Source organism: Python bivittatus, unplaced genomic scaffold (genome assembly GCF_059951505.1).
Source record: "Python bivittatus isolate LINGU-HERP-01145 unplaced genomic scaffold, Pbiv_v1 ctg000700_np1212, whole genome shotgun sequence".
Lineage (NCBI taxonomy): Eukaryota > Metazoa > Chordata > Lepidosauria > Squamata > Pythonidae > Python > Python bivittatus.
The window spans coordinates 44,068,303-44,088,329 of NW_028277098.1; the positions used below are offsets into that span (position 1 = coordinate 44,068,303).

The 20,027-nt window shown below is 40.1% G+C and overlaps 1 protein-coding gene and 1 pseudogene across 1 annotated transcript in view; one reads left to right on the top strand and one right to left on the bottom strand.

Annotated features, from left to right (window-relative positions):
• Positions 1–20,027, top strand: part of LRP8 (LDL receptor related protein 8) — a 226,515-nt gene that overhangs the window by 44,924 nt on the left and 161,564 nt on the right. The window lies entirely within an intron of this gene.
• Positions 14,176–14,303, bottom strand: LOC112543039 (U4 spliceosomal RNA; annotated as a pseudogene).

The following is a 20,027-nucleotide window of genomic DNA, read 5'->3' on the forward strand; positions in this document are numbered from 1 at the left end:
CTAAAACCAATTGCTTGGCTCTGTGCCTTAACAATAATAATACCTATTAATAGCATTATTTTAGTGTTTTCATAGCCTATTTTCCCACCCCTACCAGAGCACTCTCAGAGGCTGACAAAATAATTAAAAAGTCACAATTCCATTAATATCATAATGATACAGTAATAAATCTTTTTATTAATCAATTAGAGGCTAAAACACCATGACATGGAAAGTGAGCCAAATGGGTGTCCAAAGAACCGAAGTTTGTAACCAAAGACAGAAAACCATAAGGAACAGGCAAAGTGTATCTCATTGGATAAGGACTTCTGCACATCGCTATTGCTTCCAGGATTCCTCCTTTGTTAGATTTAACAGCTGTGAAGTGCTCTAAATCTTAATTGTGAAGCATAGCTTCTGCGTTTCATTTCTTCTCGTCATTCTTGCATGCTCAGTTCTGGTTCACTGTCCCAGCCAATGTGTAAGAATGGAAGATATATAGATTTTTAGAGCTATATAGATACGGTCTGTATGAACATGCCTATTACGGTTCTGGAACAGTTTTCCTCTGTGTGGCCTTAATGGTTCAAGAAACCTGTTTGGGAAAGGACTTGATCCCTAAAATTGATTAGGTCTACTTCATACTTTTAAGTATGCAAGTGGCATAATATGGTGATGTACAATTATCAATAAAAATAGTTGATTTTTGAAAACATCCAGTATATTTTAATGTCTAAACACTATATAATCTGTTTACTAATTAATCAACAACCCCCTTTAGGTACACATACTCTTTCCCTTTAAATCACATGAGCCAATATTATGAATCCTCGTTCCTGTTAAGGGATTTGATGCTATTTGTTGTTAACACATATAGTTAATTGCTTTAATTTATATGATCATACAATGCAGAAAGCATGCATGCAATTTAAGTTGACTGACTTTATGCAAAGGTTTGCTACTCACGGATGTTTTACATTGCTATTTTATTTGGGAATAAGGTTGTGGCCAATCTCATTCTTCACTGAAACTGCATTTAGTAAGAAAAATTAAGTTAAAATTTGCGCTGGAGTGGGAGAAGGAGCTGAAGAAAAGCCAGCTATCTCGAAAATCAGCTGCGCCCTTCATTCTTCAGAGGAAAGCCTCTTTTTTGAATAGTCACTAGCTTTTTCCAAATTGCGTTTCCTGCCTTTTCTTGGCTACCCTGGCTCTTTGCCTTGGAGGGATAAGTGGTTTTTTTATATATATTATACATAATGCAAGTGCTAAGATTCTCTCAACTCCAAAATTTAAATTCAATTAACATGGTAGATCAGGCCTTGACTCTCCTTGTTAACTACTGCACTACTGAATTGAATGTTTGTTATTTGCTTCACAAGTTTTTGTTGGTTTTAAAAGTTCTCCCCCTCCGGATTGCTTCCTGGGGCTTGTTCCCTTTGTGAACCCAAGCCTCAAATTTGAATGATAATGTCGCTGTTTAGGGGATCAGACAGGCACCTGCAGAGAAGGCACCTCTGTGGAAAATTTTGGGGGCTGGGGAAAGTTTCTGTGAAGGCTGAAAGGAAGGTTGCATTGTGCATGCCTAGGAAAGGAATACAGTAATCCCCTCTTTGCAGTCTCTTTCCTTTTACAAGATTTAAAGGGAGCCAAAAAAGCATTGCAGACTATAAGGATGTTGCTCAGCTACAGTTCCCACTTTGCCACCTGTTGCAGCCTCAGGGAATAGCTTTGTGAATATCAAGGGAAAGGGTCGAAAAGTCAAGACAGCAGCCACAACTACAAAAGGCTGTCTTTGCGTGGGCCTTGATGTTTTTGAGCCCTTTTCTGGCGACACTCTGGTACAGTGTTTCTCAACCTTGGCAGCTTTCTGATGTGTGGGCTCCAACTCCCAGAATTCCTCAGCCAGCTCGCTGGGGAATTCTGGGAGTTGGAGTCCACACATCTGAAAGCTGTCAAGGTTGAGAAACACTGCTCTGGTATATATTCTAGCTGGGAAAGAACAGCAATTGGTCCCTGAAGATTAATGTGTTGCTGGTCATGGAGAGGAAGAGCAGCAAAGAAGCAGGCCAAGGTCATCTATTCAGATTTTACTACTGCAGACTACTTTTTACTCTTACAGTGGTACCTCGGGTCACGAACGCTTCTGTTCACGACCAATTTGGGTCACGAACAGCACCGTTTGCAAAATTTTGCTTCTGTTCGCGAACTCCGCATCGAGTGACGAACATGACCCGTGGCCATTTTCCCTGCTGATACACGTGGTCGTGGCTTCCTGTAGGGAGGGGGACTCTCCCTCCAAACAATAACTGCCTCCCCACCCGTCTTCCTGTCCTCCACACCTCAAGCAAGGTTAGTATTCTCTCTCTTCATACTGTACTGTACTGTACTTTGTGTCATATTTTTGTGGTTTAAAAAAAAAATACATATGGTTCAGAACGGATTAACTGTATTTACATTGAACCTTATGGGAAAATTTGATTCGGGTCGCGACCAAAATCGGTTGGCAACCAAATTCGTAGGGGTCAGAACGGATTAACCGTATTTACATTGAACCTTATGGGAAAATTTGATTTGGGTCGCGACCAATTCGGGTCACGACCAAAGTCGCGGAACGAATTAAGTTCGTGACCCGAGGTACCACTGTATATCTCTCTGGACCTCTATCCCTAAAATTCTGGCCTTTTATGCTGCTTGTATTTTTTATTATCTCCGTTACTTGTTATTATATTGATGTTGCTTTGCGAGATGAGCGGCTGTATCAATGGAATAAATAAAAGGCTGAACACCTGGAAGCAAGTGTCGGCATTTCATTGGCATGCTTCATGGGTAAACATAAGGCAAATCTCTCTCCTGGTTTAAGCAGGAAAAAAAGATGGTATCTTTTATCTGGAATGAGAAGTAGTGACAGAAGATTGGTTAAATTCTGGGCTGGGATCAAGGGAACATATTCTGGTCATTAGAGCTTTATAGTGCCAATTCAAATTGCAGGTGGAGAGGGGACCTATGCCTGCATCAAGATGTATTAAAAAGTTTTTGTTTAAGCTTAATGATCTCTTTTAGAAGTAATTCCTGTCCATTGTACTTTGGGGTGATAGATATTTAAATGCAGAGAAGCAAATTAGTCTTAAAATAATTTAGTGATGAGAAAAGCATTTATTAAACATAGTTTTTAATTTAAAGCTGATGAATGACTTTGGTCCACTATGAGGCAGTGCCCCAAATTGGATTTCACACTGATTTAGTGATTTTTTTTTTCTTCCCATTTTCTTGTGAAAAGGACTTGAATTCATTCTGTTAGGAATTAGCATTATTCATGGCAGGAAAACTAGTCTTGCTTGGCTAAGAATTTTGATAGTAGAGAGAGCCTATGGTATTTTTAATCATATGAATTATCCAAAGTTTTTTTTATTGCAAATCTTAGGCCTTTGTTCTTTGATGCTAATTCATTATCTAGTTCGGTACTTCTTATTGTGGAAACTTTTTATAATTAGTATGCAGTTCTCTATGCTAGAGCATTACCTCAAATATAAGCTTGGATTTTGAATAGAAATCCAATTTTGTTGTCAAGATAACATTCGTTAATTACAAGTTGTGTGGTTTTTTGTTTTTTTTCTTTTTGGGGAATTTTCTCTTGCCTTGCAAAGTTTCCAACTCTGAGAATTTGGGAAAGCTGCATTATCTGATAACTTAAGTCAATGTTAGCTAGCGGGTGTCAGGACCCATCTCAATGGAATGGTGATTTTAGGGTTAATTTGAAGAAGGCAGCAGAAACATTATGGTCCAGAATTGATCTTCACTAGCTGATGGGAACAGAGCAGATAATTAAGTTGCAAACCTGTCCAATTTTTTTTTCTCTTTGAATACAGCATTTCTTATCAGTTAGAGCTGAGAAGTGCCAGTACAGTGAAACCTCCCCCCAGGAGGAACCAGCTGCACTCACTTGCACAAACAAGCAGAAAGATAAGAAACCACCTTGCTCCTATTTCCCTTAGCAACAACAGGTGTCCACCTTTGGGCAGTAGTGTCCACCTTTTGGGAATGTTTTGTCCACCCAAGGGTGTGAATAATTACTATCTGCCAATGATCATGTAGTTCTTTGTTTCAAGAATGTATAAAAGTTGTGTTGATTGAGAAATATGTGTGCCTGCTCTGGAAATTATTCCTGGGCACCTTACTCTGCACAGAATAAATACGTTATTATCTCCATCCTGGTGTGTTTATTGGGCAAAATTGCATGCCAGGCTAGAACCCCCCAAGTTCCTGGGACAACAGTTTCTTGGTGACCCAAATTGGACATTGCCCAAGGGCCTTTGCCTGGCCGCCTGGATCTTCCGTTTAGTGTTCCATGAGGAGGGCAAGCGCATGCTGAACGGGTTGTTTCCGAGTCCTCGGCCTCGAGGGACGTTTGAATTGTTGTATTCCAGGAGGCTCAAAATTGCAACCCAGGCTAGAACCCCCCCAGAATTCCTGGGACAACAGTCTGACTTTGGCTGATCTTAAAAAAAGCTTTAAAAAAGGCAGACATAGTTTGTATTCAGATGAGAGGCCACTTGACTGAGCTTTAGGCTAGACTGGGTCAAGATTGATTTAAGCTTTGTAAGAAACAGAAGGTATTGTTCTAGAGTAGGGAACAGAATCTTGAAAGCCTGTCAGAGTTGCTCTCTGCCCCATCTTATAGCCAAACCCCTGGTGCCTGTCTGTGTGTAAGTATGTGTGTGTGCATCTGTGTGTTTGTGTGTACACGCACACACATTTACTGTCTTATACTAAGGTGACATTATGCTGAGTTTTTTTATATAATAATTTTTAGTGAAGTTTTTAATAGACATAGTAAAAACAAATACAAACTAAATTGAAAGATAAAAGATAAAAGTAAGGAAGTTTAAAAGGTGCAAGAGAAAGAAAGAAAAAAGAAAAGAGATAGAGGAAAAGGAAAAAGGGAAAAGAAAGACTGTAATAAAGAATTGGCTTCTAGCCTTGATCACATTGAGCATAAGCTAACGTAATAACTCTTCACCCTCTTTTAAAATTACAAACAAAAAACTGTTCTTCCTGTAACATAACTCATATCTATACGCAATCCATAAATCATCATCCTTTCAGTCCTGGTTCAGCAAAAAATCCATTAGAAGCTACCAGAAATGTCAAACAAATAATTTATCCCTGATCAAATAATCCAACTTTATACTCTTTCCTTTTGTGCTTCACAATCTTGGCCTTTAATTCGTTCCAGTGGTGTCGCAGGATTTGGTCTTTCATCAGTCTTCTTTGTCATTCCAAAAAGTTCTTCAGATCCTTTACCAAGCTACTTTGTAAATCCAGTAGAGAGGCATCGTCCAGGATTTCTTGTTGCAATTGCTCCTTGTCCAGGTCCTTTTCTTGATTTATCTTTTGTATTTCCATTTTAGTAATCTTTTCAGTTTTATTATATTCCATACTTTCAAGTTCTATTATATCTGTGTCAGGTAAAAGTTGGTTTTTAAAATATTCCTTAACATTTTCTAAAGGTTTAACCATTGGGACCTGTATGATTTCTAAAATATTAGTTATTAATATCTCGGTCCATTTTTCAAAGGTCTCTTTAAGTAATTCAAAAGTTATAACAGAGTTAGCTGTTTTAAAACCTTAGTTTGAACGTTGATAGATGCACCTTCCCTGCTTTTTTTCTTTCTGTCTGGTCCTTTAATTCCCTCTAATGTCCATTTGCAACATTCAGAGAATCTTAGTTCCTAATATGGATTTAATTCCATCTCAGTCATTTCCCATGGGTGTATTATTTAATTACATACTTATTTTTCAAATCTTACAGCAAAAATACAAATGTTCCAAATTCCTCTGGTCTCCTAGTCCATTTATATCTTTTTAAAATCAAAATCTTTTTTGTGTGTGTGCACTTTTTGCCAGTTATATATTTTTTAAACTCTTAAGTCTCTATTTAAAATTCCTTATATCAAAGAAAGAAGGTAAAACTACCAGGTGTCAAATTAAACTCGGTGTTTTGAAGGTCTCTAATATCCATGAGATGGTAAAATAGATCATTTCTAAAAGTGATTAGAAAGTGAGTGCAGCTGGCTTAGTGTCCTTTTTAAAGTTTCTGCTATAGCTGAGAGAGAGATGCCATCTCCCTTTGTCTCCTGTTGCTCAATCCCGCAGGAAACAGCTGTTTCACAATCCCTCGCAAGGAGCTGCCATTCGGAGTGCTTGTGGACAATCTCCCGTCCTCTCATTCTTTGGAGAAGTTCCGAAGGACCAGTCTACTTACCAGTCCTTTGTTCTTCATCATGATTGTCCATTTTTGCTGTATGTGGAGATGTCTTCAGTCAGCCATGACTCGCCCGGAAGTTCCCTGTTGAGTTTCTTTCTAATGCCTTCCACTTTCTCAGGACTGAGATGCCATTTCTACTTCCTTAATGTTTCATTGCTCTCTTCCTCCTTCCCAAGGCCAGATCTCCATTCTTTTACACCACCAGGGATAGTGTGTGTGGAGGTCTTATACACTCTTGTCCTTTTTTGCTCCGTTTTCAACTGTCTTCCCCATCCCCCCACCCCAGTGTTCACAGTATCTGTACAGGTAATCCTTGCTTAATGTCTATTGGTTCAGCGACTGGTTGAAGTCATGACAGCACTGAACAAAGGGGCTTACAATCGGTCCTCGAAGTTCTGGCTGTTGCAGTGTCCCTGCAGTCACATGAACAAAATTCGGGTCCACTTGGGCCCAGCTGCATTTATGACCACCTTTTGGTTGCCCACCTACCTGCTGCCACCAGCTGCCCCCACCACCTGGTCCTGCCCATCGCCACCGTACCCACCATACCATCCACCACTGCTGTACCAGCTGGGACCCTCTTTCACACTGCCTTCTTTTGCACCAGTGCAACTGGAGCTTCTCTTGTGCCCTGCCCAGGGCGTTCTTTCATGAAAGAAGCTCGGAGTGTGAAAGAAGGCCCCGGCTGTTCTGGCGCAAAAGAAACACCCGTCTAGATGGGTCCTTCTTTTACGCCAGCGCAGTGGGGGCTTCTTTCATGCATCAGGCTTCTTTCACATAAGAAGCCCTGGCTGGCATGCAAATGGAGGCCTTGGGCAGGGTGCAAGAGAAGCCCCAGATGCACTGGCATGAAAGAAGGCCCTGGCCAGTAGTGGCATGCAGTATGGTGGGTGCAGTGACAATGGGAAGAGCTGGGTGACGGGGGCAGCTGGCAGCAGTAGATAGGGTTAGGGTTGGGAAATTGGGGTCAGGGTTAACCCTGACCCCAATTATCACCATTAACCGAGGACTCCCTGTATGTAAAAACTAGTCAGAAATGGAGCTTTTGGGGAAATTCCACAATCGCAGGACCTCTGTAGGATTTTGCCTCTGTCTCAGAAGAGTCAGTTAATTCTGTTTAGCTGTGTCAATGACATATGATCCAGGGAAATTACCTTAATCCAAAAGAGCCTGGGACTGCTTCAGGTTAAAACTAACTAACTATGGATTAGTGAACTGGGTCAAATACTGGGTTTGGGTGTTCATTTGATGGGCTAATTCCTCATGACCAAGTTAATGTGTATTAAGATTAAGGATTCTGGAAGAGCAAAGTTCTAAGTTCTGCAAGAACCATATCAGCAAAATAAGTTTCCAGATTTTGTCTATTTGCCCTCCACTCAGGAGGATAATAGGCTTTTCTTCATCTTTCAATACTTTAGAAGATGAGGTTGTCCCAGTAGGGCTAATAATGTGGGAAATAGATGTTTGTTACATATATACCAAAATTACTTCTTTAAAGCAAAGCCGTTAGGTTTTGGCTCTGAAGAAACACAGCTCATAGAATGGTAGATGGAGGAATTGATATAAGGGAAATTAGAAATCTTTTGCAAATTGTCGCATCTGTAGTAGGAACTATCTAAATGTAAGTATTTATAGAGAATTATAGCATTGGGAAACTTTTTGCATCTCTCTCATCAAGAAAGCAGGGCAATTTTAGGAATATGAAGAAACTCATCTGATTATCTTATTCATATCAGAGTTGTTTATTCTTCATTCCTTCAACAAAGCAGATCTTGCAGCTGGGATGCTCGTCATTGAAAATCGTTGCCACTGCCCTTAGACTCAGCTCATAGGATGCCAAGTTGTATTTTCTTTCTCTCCTAGTGAAGTTTCTCATTTTTTTGAAATTATACAATAGGTATCAATACATGCATTATTACTGTAAGAAAGTCATGTTTTGAGTTTATCGAGTGTCCCCTCTTCTAGATGTCATTGGAATTCTTCCCAAGTTCAGTCAATCCCTGAGTTTTAAACGTGGAATGCTTTGAGCTTATTAGATCTAAATTCTCTAGCCTTGATCTGCAACTGCTGAGTTCCCTGGAAACAAATTTTGGAATTCTTGAAACATTCCACACATTCCAGTTACTGCTTTGGGTATAAGCTTTGCTGAGATCTCCTCTTGGAGAAGAGAAAGTATTTCTAATCTATCACCTGACTTTAATCTTATTTCTACTTTCAAGTCTTGGTAGGTCAACTGGCCTAGAAAATGAGGTAACCTAATTGCTCTTGTCGCTGTCGATCTCTCCTGGGATTCAGTTCATACCTGCTTTCATTCTGTCTGATGAAAACCATGTTAAGCACAAGGAGAAATTTACACAGATCTCTTTGCAGCCTCTTTTTCATGCTCAAGAACAGCAGTGCTTTCTTGGTTTCTGCAGGATGGACTGGAGCAAGCAGGCAGTCTTCTGGTGGCCTTTTCCAAAACCATTACAGCTCACCTGCAAAAAGCAGGGACTTGTGGCTTGTCCCCTGTCCTTGCTGGTTTGAGCCAGGTGCTCGAGGAGCTGCAAGAAATCTGCTTAGCCCCATCAACTTGATAATTGCATTAGCTTTCAGTTGAAGCAGCAATAGCAAAAATAGTACCATTTAATTTTGTTTCAATAGACCAGATAAGAGAAGCTGTGATTGCTGCTCTCAGGAGAGGATGAATAATACTGATAAAGTTGGAGAATTCTCTTTTCTAGCTATGTAGAAAGACAGGAAACCAATAGATCTCATAAAGCTGTTCTTTTTTCTCATTACATTTCTTTGGTTGGTTTCCTTCTGTCTTGGCAGCCCTGCGTCTGTTCTCTCAAGGTGTTCTGTTATATCTCTCCTCTATTTAAAACAAAAATGAGGTATAAAGTCAAATGTAAATGAGTGATTTAGTGTGGTTGCTAGAATGGTCAGCTTGGGTGTGCCTGATGAACCCCAGGTATGTTTTTTCTTCTGGTCATAACTTGAATTCATAACACTTGTCCCTTTAGCAGGTAGAATGGAAAGATGAGCTACCTTGCTCTTTGTTTTCTTATTCCTTTGTAAATACTATTTCTTTTAAAAAGTGTCCTTTAGGTTTTTACTGCACACCCTTCATTCATGAATGCATGCAGCTTTTGCCTGCTGTTTTGATAGCTCTAAATTAAGATTCCTGTTAAAGTTAGACTGAAAACTTCTCCCTCTGGTATTTTGACTCTTGCTAAGTTACCTACCTCGAGTTACGAATTTAATCCATTCCGTGACTCTGGTTGCAACTCGAATTGGTTGCAACACGAGGCAAATTTTCCCATAAGGTTCAATGTAATTACCGTTAATCCGTTCTGGCGTGGAGGACAGGGAAGCGGCTATTGCTTGGAGGGAGAGTCAGGGGCGGAAAAATGGCCGCGGACCACGTGTCAGGGGCGGAAAAATGGCCGTGGACCACGTGTCAGGGGCAGAAAAATGGCCGCGGACCACATGTCGGGTGGAAAATGGCCGCAGACCACGTGTCGGGCGGAAAATGGCCATAGACCATGTGTCACAGGAGGGAAAATGGTCACGGATCCAGTTCGTAACTTGAGGTGGTTCGCAACATGAGGTAAAATTTTGGGGCCGGAGCTGGTCGTAACACGAAAAATTCGTAAGCAGAGGCGTTCGTAACTCAAGGTACCACTGTACTTATATTGAGACATATTCAGGTAGTCCTCAAGTTATGACAGCAACTGGATTGGAATTTCTATCACTAAGCAATGCAGTCCTAAAGCGTGACGTCATGTGACTGCATCACTTAGCAACTGCAGTCCCTGTTGCCGTCTTTAAATGGGGATCATGGTTTCTCTTCAGATCATATGAATCTTTTGCTGCAACCGTTGTAAGTGCAAGCCAGTTGCCAAGCGCCCGGATTACAATCACATGACCAAGGGGGTGCTGGGACAGCTGGAACTTTGAGGACTGATTGTAACCATCACTCATTCAGCACTATTGTAACTTTGAAAGGGCCACTGAACAAGTGGTTATTAACCAAGGACCACCTATGCAGTACTTAAAATGCTGCGATGTAGTATGATGTTTTTGGTAGAATAAACAACCATAATTCTTCCATAAACCAAATTAAAAAATACAGGTTTCAGAGCTCCTGAAAAAAAGGTGGGAGGGATATAAATCAAATAAATATGCACAGTTCAGGCTCATAGGACCTTCTTACCATCCGTAGTAAAGCCTAGAGTTTGAGGAACCACATTCTGTAGCTGTAGAAACTCCATCATGGCAAAGAGGGTGACTGCCTTCCCTAAAGCTTATCCAACATTATTATGCTAATTATTGAGGAATTCCAGATGAGCCTAAAGATCACCTGAATCTTTTCATTCAGAACTAAACATTTCTGCTTATTCAACCAAAGTTTCTTTAATAATTAGAGCTCGACTTTTCTGAAGAAGCACAGAATGAATCTCTTTGTAAATATAAAGGAAGATGGTTCTAAAACACCTCTCCCTGTCAACATTCATGACAGTCTTTTATAGAAATTTTATCTTTTTTGAACAATTATTCTCAACATGTCCCTTTCAGAAGTGCAGGAATACCTCCCCTGTCATCATCTGCACCACAGACCCATATCTGGGGGTGATGAGAGTTGTGGTTTGTTGCATCTAGACAGCACGTGGCTGTAGAAAGTTTAGACAACTTTCCCTTTAAAAAAAATGACAGGGAGTGAGTGGGAAGAATAGTCCCCAATTCCTGTATGTCTGTCAGTGAGGGGAAAGTTTTCCCTGCAATACTGACTGACTTTCTTCTTACTATATTAAGTTGCCACGAATGTTTAATATATTCTATAAATGGAAACTTGTATAATTAGATGCAACTCAACAACATAAGTGAAGCAATGGTGGAACCAATTACCAAAGGAAGTAATGGGCTGCCCTTCACTGGATGTGTTCAAGCAGAGACTGAAGAGGCATCTGTTCTTGGATGCTCTAGTTTGGATTGCTGCATGGAGCAGGTGGTTCATCTCTATGACTCTAAAAGAAAGGGGGAAAATACTATGATAATGCCAACTTTTTAATTATCACATCATGAAATATGAGATAAACACAAATGTAAAATAGCCTAGATATTATTATTAGTTTTAGAGACCTACAAATATCTTCTGGTGTACATTCTATCTATTATGGCAGTGGTAACTGTGAAGTACAGATATCACATTTAAATAAAGAAGTGGCAATGCCTAGCCAAACCTGGCTGATCCTTAAAACACAATGCAGAGTCAAACTTGGTTAGTACTTGGAAGGGAGATCACCAGGAAATGCTGAGTAGGCTAGATTGGGAAGTTAAACACATTCTAGAAGGAAGCAATGGCAAACCACTTCATATTGCTGCCAAGAAACATACATGAAGTCAACAGGAGTTGAGTTTGACTCAAAGTTTGACTTAATGTCAGTCCTTCAAGGTAGACCAGATTAGGAAACCAAAGTCAAGCAAACAATTACTACTGTAGTTAAAGTAACAGAATCTTGCAAGTGTGCTTCCCCTCTTTCTCCCTTTGTGAGAACTAGGAAGGACCTTTTCTGAGACGTTTTCTCAGGTTACAGTCTTGCCCTGGACTGAGATTTCTTTTATCTGACCGTTGTCTTCGTAGCGGCTCTTTTTTCTGTACCTCAAAGTGCTTCCTTCTTCCCATTACCCTACACTTTATATCGTATTTAGTAATTTGACAGCACCTTTAATGCACTGAAGTAACTAGTCCATATTTTACTAGTTTTTTTGTGTTTTTTGTCAGCTGAGTGATGTAGAAGGGTATATGGAAACAATGAGTATCCTCGGACATGCTGTTTGTTTATATGCTTGTATCTTGCTTTTTATTCAGGATTCACATATGTGTGTTATGCGTGTATTATTCACATAATACACCTCCTCTTTTTCTGTACAACTCTGTGAATTAGATTGGGCTGAAAAAGAGTGACTGGGCCAAAGTCACCCAGTGAATTTCCACAGGCTGAGAGTAGACTAGTAACTGGGTCTCCCTGCTCCAGTCCAACATCTTAACCACTATATGACACTAGCTGTTTCTGGATGGTTGCTTAAATGTTTGTTTTCCTTGCCACAGGTGACCAGATTGATGGGGAGGGGAACTAACAAGTTATATAGAATGAAGAATAGAAGGCATACAGATATTATTGTTGCTGGATCTTAACATTTCTTGGGTATTTGAGACAAATATCTCCTGCAAGCATTCTGAGTTCTAAGATTACGGTACCAAGGCCTTGTTGGGGTTAATTGGGAAAAATCCCTACAGCGGCATAGCATTTTTAAGCCAACTTCCAGGTGGAAATTTAGGCCAGGATGGTGGTAGGGTTATGAGGTGCCTTTGTGATGTATGACTCTGAATATTTTTACTTTGCCAGAAACAGTTCTTATACCAGGCAGTGAAATCAGTACTTTTCCTTGATCTCTATCAAGGCATGATATGTCTGTAGCCAGTAAATCTTTTTCAGTCAGTAAAGTCAGTAAAAACTTTCCCACATGTAGACTGATGTGTAGGCCTTGTGGGTTTTCTCAGGAAAATTTAATTAAGTTACCAGCCAATGCTGTTCAATATTGAATCTTTCCAAGGAAAGCCCAAGGCATTACATTATAGCTTGAGAATTCACAGCCACACAGAGAGGGTCTGACTAGTAAATCCTCCTGCTTTCGTACTTGCATACTCACACCCATACATGCACATACCACTTGGTCCCCAGTTTTGGGATTAATCTTGGCTCCTGTGATCAGTTTTCGAACCACTGTTTTTGCTCTCTTCTAGCAGAGGATTTCTGCAAAAGATTGGAAAGGAAAGAATAATATGAAAATTATCCAGCAAAAGCCTTAAAGCTATTTTAGCCTTAAATCTACCCAAGTCACACTGAATTCTGCTATACTCAAGCCAAGTTTCATGGCTTATAATGAGCATTTTGCATTTACAGTCTGGACCCTGTACATTTTAAGTAGCAATACCAAGATTTATGGGATATGATGCTTTTTATAGAGTGAGGGCAGGCTATTTTCTCCTGGCTCAGAAAGCACATTTTTCCCCTTTATGTTTTTGCATCTGGGGGGTACAGTGATTGGGATAATAATATGATGCTACTGAAGTAGATTTGTTGGGGTTTTAGATTTTTTTTTTAATTCTTTGGCTTGGAATTGTTTATAGATGTGGAAATTGTCCTTTTTTATGCTGAAAGAGAACTGGAAATTGCACCATGGGTTTTTGGCATAATTTCTGTCATCAGCACAGGGAATGCATAGGAGAATTTGGGGTATATTGGATTGCAGAGCACAGGTTGCCTGTGTCCATCATGAAATCTTTTATGTAGGGGTTTGGACTGGTATACTTCAGACTGCCTATTCCAAATAAAAAATTTCCATTCAATACATGTAAGCAGGGAAGGCATGTTGAGAGTCCATACCCATCAGGAAATCAAGGGAGAGGTGACTTGAAAATGAGCATTCTCTATTGATGCCCCTTCTTTGGAACATCTTGGCCCCAGAAATGACATTGGCTCCTTCCCCTTTGAATATATGAAGACCCATCTGTTTCGGAGCCTTTGGGGACTGGAGGAATTATGCATAGCTGTCTGCAGGATGCTGCTGCTTTCATCAAAAGAATGAAAGAATCATGCCACAAGCTCTGCCTCTTTTGTACCATCATAACGCATGTACAACAGGGGCAGGGCTTGCGTCTCACAATACTGCGTTTATCATTCGGCTCTTCCCTGCCCTGGAAGCTACTGGAATGCATCCCCTGAGTGTAAGGAATGGTGCTGGGGGTATGAGAAGGATGTAACTATTATAGTGTTTGATTCTTTATTAAAATGTTTGCTTTTGTTGAATGTATTCTGACTTCTAGAATTCCTAGAGTTGATAGGACTGAAGCAGCCTTGGGATTCCCAGTCATAAATCAACCAGTAAATAGAAACTGTCGAAAATTGCCATTGCTGACTGTATTTCAAGTCATCATGAACAAGTTTTCAATTAGCAGTAATCATGCCTCAGGTGAACTTTATTGGCTATGATACTGCCTCTGCACAGTGCCACGTCCCCTGGTCTTTTTGAGTTGGAGGAGCCCATGAAAGACAGCCTGAGACCTATGTGGTGGGCTTCCACACTGAAATGAACAATATTGCTCTTCTTATTCCTATATAGTGATGATTAACAATGCATAATAATATAGTGAATAATAACAATGATGTCCAGTGCAGATTTGTTATATATTTCTACCCATTCAAGTTGGATTGCATTTTAAACAGATCTTGTCATACGGAGCCTTGTAGACCAAGTCTTTTGTTTGGCTGTGTGACTAAGCTGTCTCTATATAAATTTAACAAATAACATATTTTTATAGCGTAGCAGCAGCTCAGCAAAAACAACTAAGTTCATAAATTCTGAGAAGTCACAATGAGGAGGTGGGGGTGCCGAGACCGGTGGGGGGTGCTGAGGCCGATGAAGAAGGCACCACTTGGTCCTGCATATGTTGGTGGAAATTCCTCCTCTGGTTCTTCTAAAATCAGTTGTCAGGTGGACAGGGCAAACAGTTAATTGAATTGGGGAAAGACCACACTGACTCAAAAATGTCTTTCCGTAGGGCCAGATTAAAAAAAACAACAAATAATTATCTTCTTTGGTTTTCTCATGTTCCGCAAGGTAAACAGAAAGGCTTTGTGTGGTTTCAGGATCTATAGTGCCTTCTTTCGGCCATGGCCATCGTTGAAAGCCCAAAAAATAGTAGGGCCACACAACCGAACACAAAGTCTTCAATATAGTCTTTTTAAAGTTAGTTTCTACTGCCAGTCTGAGTTTCAGTGCATCCCAATGAGTCAATATACACTCTAAAGGGGTACATGGCTTCCTTATACCTGGGCCAACTCTACTATTGGCGTTACCCATGGCTCCTCAGGAAATTTCTCGGGCCTGGGCCGGTTCGAGGTTCGAGGCGACCACTTCGCCCCCCCTTCCTCGGGTTCTGTCAGTCATGATGGGGGCAGCGCCTCCCAGCAAGCGCTGGCAACTTTAAAGGCTCTGCCTCCTAAGACAGTCTCCCAGCAGGTGCTGGCAACTTTAAAGACTGCTCCCACAAGCAACACAACCCATGGAAAGAGTTTATTGAACAGCCAAGCAGGACTCAGGGGTAGCTAATCCCTTTCCTTATGTGAGGAGCCCTCCTGAAGGGGTCACAACAGTCTCTCAAACCATTTGCTTCGGAAGTCTCCGGCCAATCCCGTTGCCGGGATATGGAACCGCGGATTGTTCCTCCACACTCAGTTCGCAGGCAGATCCCTTACGGAAGTTTCCTGCGTCTCATACGCACATTCACACAACACTGAGGGCACACTCCCCCTTTTCCAATATATTCCAATATCTCCTAAATTATACAGTTACTCACCAATGTTCCTCAGGCACGATGTTCCCAGGTGCCGAAGGGGAAAAACCTCTAATGCCAGGGCATTCAGATTCGATTCCAAGCAGAGTCTGCCACCGCACAATGGGTGAGAACCCACCAGGCAAAAGGCTGGGCGCGCGCTGACGTCTCTCCCTCAACCGGCATTGGTTTCTTCCGGAAGTCAAAGCGAAGACCCGCTAGTCCTAAACGTGAGACTGGCCATGGGGAATCCTTTGGGGATCACCCCGAAGAAACGTCGTCTTCGAGCCCCACATTGGGCACCAGAAATATGTGAGGTTTTCTAGTCCAGAATCTATAATTTCAAATGAGACTCTAGACCGAGGTTTTTCCAAAGAAAGTTCAGCTTTTATTTTGGCCAAGAGAAAAGCAGGGTGGACCACTCTCTGTCCGGGTGGCGGAAAGAAGACAGAGAACAGCCACACCTTAAAACAGTTTACAACAGCTTTTATACCTTTTTGTCATCAGAAAGCATATAGGAGGAGGGGAAAATGTTTATTTTTATTTTTACCTTACTTAGGGAAAAGAGAAAACTGCAGATGTGTCCCCTTTTCATGACCCCTGAAGCAAGCGAGACATGTGTCCTTTTTGGCTTAATCACATTTCCCCTCCGTATCCTCTTATAAAACTATTACCATCAGCATAACTTTTACATGCTCAGCGTCTTGTAACTTTCATGAGTTCCCTATTTGCAAAAGCCTTCCTAGTTTCCTTAATAGCACATAGACTGACCTTTAACCACACAGTCACTATGTCAGCAAAAGCTTGAGGTACAGAAGCAAAGAAGCAACAGGTTGTTTATGCTCCCTACAAAACAAACCATTGTTAAAATAAGCTATAGAGTATCTTAACATATTATGTCAATTCACCTTATTGCAAATGATCTCTGCTTTATGTTCTTTTTAGTTCATCACATTACAGTGTAGTTTCCCTTTTCCTGCCCCACCCTAACCCCAATCCATTGTCCTGTACCTAGTGGACTCAACTTTCTGTATTTGAAAGACTAGAACAGAATTAACTAAGCCTTTGCATAGTAATAAAGACACTTTCTGCAGTATATTAAGCAAGAGTGTGTTCTGGCATTTGACTTGTGCTAGTATAAAAGGGTTTTAAAATATTTATACCTAGAAAAGAAACCTCAGTCTCCTGTGCACTGCAATGTATAGTTTTACTTTAACCAAAAATTTCCCTGGCATTTTCTGGCTTTTTTTTTCTAAATTGCATTTTTTTTCTCTCTCCAAGGTGAGTGCTAGGTTGTAACCCAGCTACAGGATTAGTCACTGTTGCCTTCGGGATTTCTGTTGCTTCTACACTTCACTAATTAAAATTATTCACAGCAGAATGTGTGCACTTTTAGACATGTCACATTCCTACCAATAACAAATTCTCCAAGAAAGTTTTAAGAGACAAGTTCATTTGCAGAGTCCTGGAAAATATTGCTATTTCTGTTTAAAAACAGGCAATAATACTTATTGGAACTGAAGAGTCAATTAACTATCTAATTAAAGCAATCTCTCATTGGATAATTGAATTCTTGTTCATCATTCTTAACACACTGTAAGTGTGCTGCAGAAATTAGAACAGATTTGAAGTCCTTGTTCTAGCAGGTGTTGGGAAAGCCCCAACATCCATAATGCTGAATTACTTATATTTTCTCAAGACCCATAATGCATCTGTTTAAATCTTAGCTGTTAGAGATTATACGTTTATTTATTTATTTTACACATTTATATAGCGATTTATGCAGAATTTAAAAAACAGTAAAAACTTCCATAAAAACGATAAAAACGGCACCAACCAAACAAAATACAAAAATAAAAATAGAAGTTAAAGATGGCATGATAAAACCAAGAGAAGGCTTTCTAAAATAAGTCCATTTTTAATAACTTCCAGAACATCAACCAGGAGCAAACTAGCCTGATCTTTACTAGGAGGCCGTTTCTCAGTGTTGGTGCTGCACTGAAACATAGTGCCTTCTCACATTAGACCCCTGAATCTCCTGAAAATGTGGGATCAGTTTTTTCCTGTTTGATCTAATTGGGCAGGGCAATACTGGTTGGTCCTGCAGATATCTGGGTGCCAATCAGCAACCAAGGCAGGGTATGAAAAACAGTGATACATACACCCCAGAAAGTCCATGAGGCACAGCATTTTCAACCAATTTTAGTTTCCAAACAGTTCTCAGGGCAGCCCCAAGTAGACAGCATTACAGTAGTCCAACCAGGTAGTGATAAGGTCATGAGTCACTTTAACTAGGTCCTCCTGCCCAGGTAGGGTCACAACTGGCACACTAGCCAAAACAGGGTGTAGGCCCTTCTGGCCACAACTTCTGTCTGCCATTCTAGCAGGAGCCTGAATCCAAAAAGATCCCCAAGTCATGGACCTGCTCCTGGCACTTTCAAGGAACAACTCTAATTTCAATCTGTTCTCTCCCATATAGACTCTTCCAGGAACTCTTCCATTTCTCTCACAGCCTGGGACTAGCAACATACTGTTGGGTATAATTAGCAGATGACCTTTCCTAGTGACTTCATATAGATGTTAAAGAGCAGGGGAGAGAGCACCCCACACCTCAGGGCCAAAAAGCCACCCTCTCCTCCCCCACCATCACAGATTGGATCTGTTGAAGAAGGAGTGGAATCACTGCAAAAGCGGTTACTTCTTAAGTTGTAACTTTGCATTCAGAATAATTTATAAAAAAATATTCTTTTTTGAAATGGCACTGTAATTGGAAGCTTTAAAGTAGAGTCTCTGTCTAAGAACATTAATCACTTATTTTCTTTTTACACTGACGTTTTGGTAACTTAATTTTTATAGGTATTTTCATTCTGCAACCTCATAAGGTTGGTTTGGCTTTATGTCTGGTGTCTTGAGCATTGTTGGACAAAATGTATGTGCAGTTGCCATATCCTTACCAAAGTGTGGGTCATTAGTAGCTCACCCTTGGCTTCTTTCCCCAGAGAATCAGCAGTGAACTGTTAATTGAAATTAATTGCTGTGTGAGCATATTTTCACTGGGTCAGGAGTTCTCAAACTCTTGAGACACCATGACCATCTAAAATGATAAATGAATTTGTGTGAAACCTCCCACGCCCCTTCAAAATTCTCTTAGGACTTTGGTTTCCACCTTGCCAGGGGAAAGCTGATGTGGGTTTGCCCAGGCAAAGCAGCAGTGATGGCTGATCTCAGCTGATCTCTGTATCTCAGCTGATACAGCAAAACACTGCAAGAATGTATTTCCCAGGATATGAAGAGTCAGATAAGGAGATTTGTTATGGAAAAACCATGAAGCCATTATGAAGGAATTCAAATATGACCTCTGTTTATAACAATAAATGTTTTTTCTCCTGTCTGCTCTATGTAAAACCCAAATCAGTTTCCATTTCTTCCTTGTTTTAGTAATGGCCTTATCTAGTGGTTTTTGTTTAAACAACAAGAAATAAGTGACTGTGCTGTACACACGCATACACAAAGACAGGGAAACAGAGAAGAAAACAAAAGGATTTCCAAATCAGGAACCTCAACTTCGAGTTCTCTCTGGTTAGTGGATTTGCTTTGATTTTTGAAGGGGAAAAAAAAAGACTTTCTGCAACACTTGGGGTGCATAGCGTCTTCCCTAAATCTTAAAAACTTCAAAGTGAACCCCTTCTGCTTAATATAAGAATCTTATACAACAGTGAAGAAATTGTTTTCCTAGTAAATAAAATAGATATAAATAATACTTCAGATGATGTTAATCGTCTTAACTAAGGAACCCTAAATATTTTTCAAAGAACTATTGAACTTGATTCATTTGAAAACAAGTAGATACTTATGGCTATTCTTTTTGCAAAATATATTTAGTAGAAACAGGTCTTCTACCTATAATTAAACTTCTGATTTTATACAATTATTTATCTTCTTATTCTGTATATTGAACATATTTATCTTCATGGTTAAAAAGAGAATGATCAAGTAACAGGAGAAAAAGAAAAAGATCAGAAGCCAAACATTGATTGCAATTTTTAATATTGATTTAAAATAGTAGATGTTGATTTCTCACTATCAGGAAGCAAGGGTACTACTATACAGGATGCTTGAATTGGATAGTACCTTGGAGTAAATGTTACTTTGTCCAGTGAAAATTGTTATTCACAATGTCAGATTAATCTTACTGCTAATGTAATTTTAAAGAAGCTGCTATTCATAATGAAAATAATACTTTAGAAGAGTAATGGTTATGGAATAACTTATGGAATGAACTTGTTATGCATTGCAATGATTATTGTAGTCAGAGTTTTCTTAGCAGCAGTGGCTTGCTAGATTTGAGTTAACTGGAGAGAACCCTCTGTTTTTTGTGGGAATAGGTCTCAGTAGTTTGGA